Source organism: Geospiza fortis, unplaced genomic scaffold (assembly GCF_000277835.1).
Source record: "Geospiza fortis unplaced genomic scaffold, GeoFor_1.0 scaffold40, whole genome shotgun sequence".
Classification (NCBI taxonomy): Eukaryota; Metazoa; Chordata; class Aves; order Passeriformes; family Thraupidae; genus Geospiza; species Geospiza fortis.
This window is the reverse complement of record NW_005054297.1, coordinates 12,703,350-12,707,665: the sequence shown is the minus strand read 5'-3', so window position 1 is coordinate 12,707,665 and position 4,316 is coordinate 12,703,350. Positions and strand designations below refer to the sequence as shown.

General features: G+C 36.1%; 1 protein-coding gene across 11 annotated transcripts in view; it reads left to right on the top strand.

Moving 5' to 3' along the window:
- The window catches only part of FRYL (FRY like transcription coactivator), a 151,018-nt gene that overhangs the window by 669 nt on the left and 146,033 nt on the right, over positions 1 to 4,316 (top strand). The gene's annotated exons all lie outside the window — the stretch shown is intronic.

Here is a 4,316-nt window from a genome sequence, read left to right as displayed (position 1 = left end):
CATTGGCGGGAGCAGTCATGGAGCCGTGGAACGCCTTGGGTTGGAAGGGACCTCTAGTTCCTTAGTCAGAGTTCTCTTTCCTAAGTCAGTGCCATGTACAGATGCTCTTTTCTTTGCTGCTTTGCATGTAAGGATTTTACCAGTATGGAATAGATAAGCATTGATGCCAAGTACAGGGCAACTATTGTCACTAAAGTACTTCTGAGCTGAAATGAGTATGGATAGACCCAACACCTAAACTGTCCTACAGAAATATAACACACCGCTTTTCTCTAGTCAAGTGGTAGAACTGATAGACCATGCTTTCTTTTGGCCTTTGAGAGCAGAGGGTACATTTGTGTGACAGGATGAAAATATTGAAGTGCTGTTTTTGATATGCCATTTGCTATATGGACTTTTGTATTCAAGAAAATTTTATTATTTATATATTCTATAGTATTTTGTAGAATGTAATAGAATATTTTATGTTTTATTATTAACTAATTGTCAGTAATTAGAACATATGTTATATAATATTTACTCATAGCTCTCACTTTCCTTTGTTTTTTGTTGTTCTATATATTCTGTGCAGAAGTGTACTAAAAAATAGAATTTGGATGCATGATAAGATCTGCCTTTGAAACATCTCCAGTATATCATGTACCCATGTTTGCTTCTGTTACTTTTTTCATTTCCAGTGATGTAACATGCTGACCTCCTTAACCATAATTATTTTTGTACTGAAGTATTCTTTCTCTCAAAGTATAATAAATTTGTTGCTGTAGAAGTTTACTTTAAACACCATATCTTGCTATTGCTCAAGGACAGGAGGTACATCTTTGAACATTAGAGTAGGAACTCCAAATCAATCTTTTAAATGAAGCAGAACAATGGAGGCAGAGGGTTTGAGAACATTAGTATAATTTTTTACTGTAAGTTTTTCTTCTGACTATGCTTATCCTGCTTGGGACAACTTTAGTTTTATCTAATTTTAAAAGTTTTTAGTGCTTATGTATGTTTCTACATTTCTATGTGTGTATATAGAAAATGTGCTGCAATTACAAACTTAAGACGTTCAGTTTGAATTGTGTAGTTTTTCTTTATTGGGAACAGGGCTGTCCAGTACTGATCTAGTTTTTGGAATACTTCTCAGTAATTATTGTGCTTTTTATACTTGCTGTGAGATGTTTAAAACAAATATTCCTAGGACTGGTTCCACAGCTTTTGTATCTGTTGTCTTCTGTATTAAAAGCCTACTGTGTTTTGTACAGGCAATAAATGTTTGGGGTTCTTTTTGTTTTTCACTTTAGTGAGAAGTGGTCTTTCAGGGTCTATTTTCCTGTTGGAGAAGAGAGAGTTTCATGCAAGTGCTTTCCTTTAAAAATATGTCTGATAAGGAAAAATAATATAGATGGAAAAATGTGCCAGTTGCCATTCTTCTTCGGTGTTGCTAATTTGCCTGCAATCAGTTTCCTGATCCACCTTGTTGCTCAGGGTTTTGTCCAGTCAGGTCTTGAAAAGCTCACATGACTTCTCTGCAAAATTGTCTGGAGCACCAGTTATGCTGAGAAACCTATTTCTGTAAAAGCAATTCCTGAACAGTATTCAAAATAATCGATGTGCCTGTTAATACTTGACAAGCATTTTTGCAAGTGTAGCACCTAAGTTTGGTTAATTTCTTTTCCAGCATAATTAGTAGAGGATCATCATGAGGAGAAAAAGTGTAGTGTTTTTTTTAATGTATTTTATTTAAAAACAAATGTTTCTTATTCTTCCTTTTCTTATTTCTTTTCCTTAAATAATAATTTAGGATTAAAGGAGTACTTATTACTCACTGGATACTCTGGTCAACAGTTTCATTAGTTCGGTCAATATAAATTCCAAAGTGGATATTGGAAAAATAAACAGGAAATTTAAGTTCTTTTTTCATCACAGAGTTTCTATTATGATATAACTCAGTGGGCCTCACTGACTTTTAATAAGGCTTTTTGTGGGCTTTCCCCCTTGCCTCCTGCTTCATTTGGACATTTGTTCTCACTCTGATGCCTGACTAGAGAGGATGTTTCTGCTGAAGAGCTTTGTAGACCATACCTAATTGTAGTGACAAATGACTTGCAGAATGCCTCACACTCCATGCCTCATGTTGTTCAAGCAATGTGGGACATCTGAGGTGCATCTACCAAACAAACCCCAGCAGATGGAAATCTAATAGGGACACAGAAGAGCTGCTTAATCTGTGAAATGGGAAAGTGTCTGTCAGATTAGAGGGGGAAAAAACCTGTTCAACCTTACTTAGGACTTACTTTTCCTAGGATTCTGTGGACTCTGTGTTTTGTTTTTGTTTGTTTGGGTTTCCTTTTTAGGCAGCCTTCAACATTTCATAAATTTTTGTTTTCAAGATTTTGTAAAGCTTTTTTTAAAAATTATTTTCTGGCATAAAGAACAGCTATGTATCTTGATAATGAACAATAAATTTTAGTGTGATTGATTTTTTTTTTTTCTTTTGACCACATTTTTTAAAATGTAATCTCCTTGTGTATTGAGCATAATATACAAGGCCCAACCTTTAGGTGTTTATTAGCACCTAATATTAAATACATTTGGCCTTTAAAGGGGCTACACCTGTGGTGGATTTCTTTTAGCAGTCTCATTATGCATCAGCAGAAATATTGTGGAGAAGAACTCTGTATGCTAAGTAATTTTGCTCTTGCTTAAAATTGCACTATTACAGCCCTTTTAAAATATGTATATATACATACATATATACAGCTATTTGTAACCATATATATCTTCAACCCTCATTTTTAATGCTTTTTTTTGGTCAGGCAGCTGTTATATATTGGTTGTGGAGATGCTGCTGTTCTCCATTTGCAGCCAGCAACTGTTTGCTTGAAAGCAATTCATTTGGAGAGGTGCCTAATTTAAAAGTGGCAGTAACTTCTACCTTAAGGTGTAGGGTAACTGCACAAGTTACAGTAAAGACTCCATATTGCAGTCTGAATCTGTGATATATAATGGAATGCAAATCAGAAATCTTTAAGGAACTGGAAAATGCTTATTCCTTGGTTAGCAGCTAATGAAAACACTGTATGTCTTTAAACAAAACAAGTATGTCAAAGATAAGAAAAATGATTTTTTTTCAGAGGTTTGGTAAAGCACAAGTGATGCAGCTACTTCTGATATCTCCTAGGTAGCTGCAGAGCTTTCCAGTGGAAATTCTGAGTTGCCCTCCCTTGTGCCCCTGCTCATCAGGGCTTTATACATCTTGCCTCACTTGGCCCAGGGCCATTTCCATCTACAGTGCACCACTGGTCATTAAGTTCTTGTTCTACTATGGTTAGTTCCTCCTAAGTAATGCTCTGGCTCAGAATTGCATAATGAAGTGCAGCAAGCCTCACTTCTGATGCAGAACTGTTCTTCAATTTGAGCCACTCCTTAAAGAATATAATGATTCAGTCTAAGACATACAGCAGAGGTAAAGAAGGAATAATGGGGTTGTGTGAGGAAAGGAGCCTTCTCCCTTTCAGGTGTACTTAGCTCCTATTCTTAAATTTAACCACATTTCATTGGCTCTTCTGTGTGAGTGATGAAAGGTAATCCTAGCATAGACAAAATGACAGTTCTTACACTCTTTAACATTTCCTTAATGAGGAAGTAATTTAATTCCAGTTTGTGAAAATTTTTGGAAAAGAATCCTTCTGTTTCACTATTACAATTACTAGTCTTTTATTATTAAAAGTCACAAGTGAAGAAAGCACTCAGGTGTTCTTTAATCTTTCTGTTCTCATCAGATGACTGGAGCATCACTTCTTTAAATAAAGGAATTCTTCCCTTCCTTGGTGATCATGTTCAGCCAGGTCCTTAAGTTTCAGTTCCCTCTCTTTCCTCTTCAAAAGCAGGTGTTTTTTTCCTTCCTGCTTCTGACAGGAACAGACTTAACCTCTCCTTCAGGTAGGTAATACAACAATTCTCTTCCATAATAGGGATAGTTCCATAAATCTTTTACAATACATGCTAATTTGCATATGTTTCTTCTGCCATTAGAAATTAGAATAATCCTTTTAATCTTATGATATGTGTGAATAAAAAGTATGCCACCACTCTTAGTATGTCTGTTCCATGGATCCACCTTAAGGTGTGGTACTTGGGTAGAACTACTGATATGTGGAAGTGCCTTTTGAGCTTTGCTGTTGCCCCCAGCTGGCTGTCAGAATGCCTGAGCAGCAGAGCTGGAGTGTAGGAACAGTAAGTTCACCTTGATTGCTGTCTTTTAAGCAAAGTCTGTTCACTGTCCTTCTGAAGTTGCAAAGTCAGTGTGCTGTGTATTGCTTCTGGGT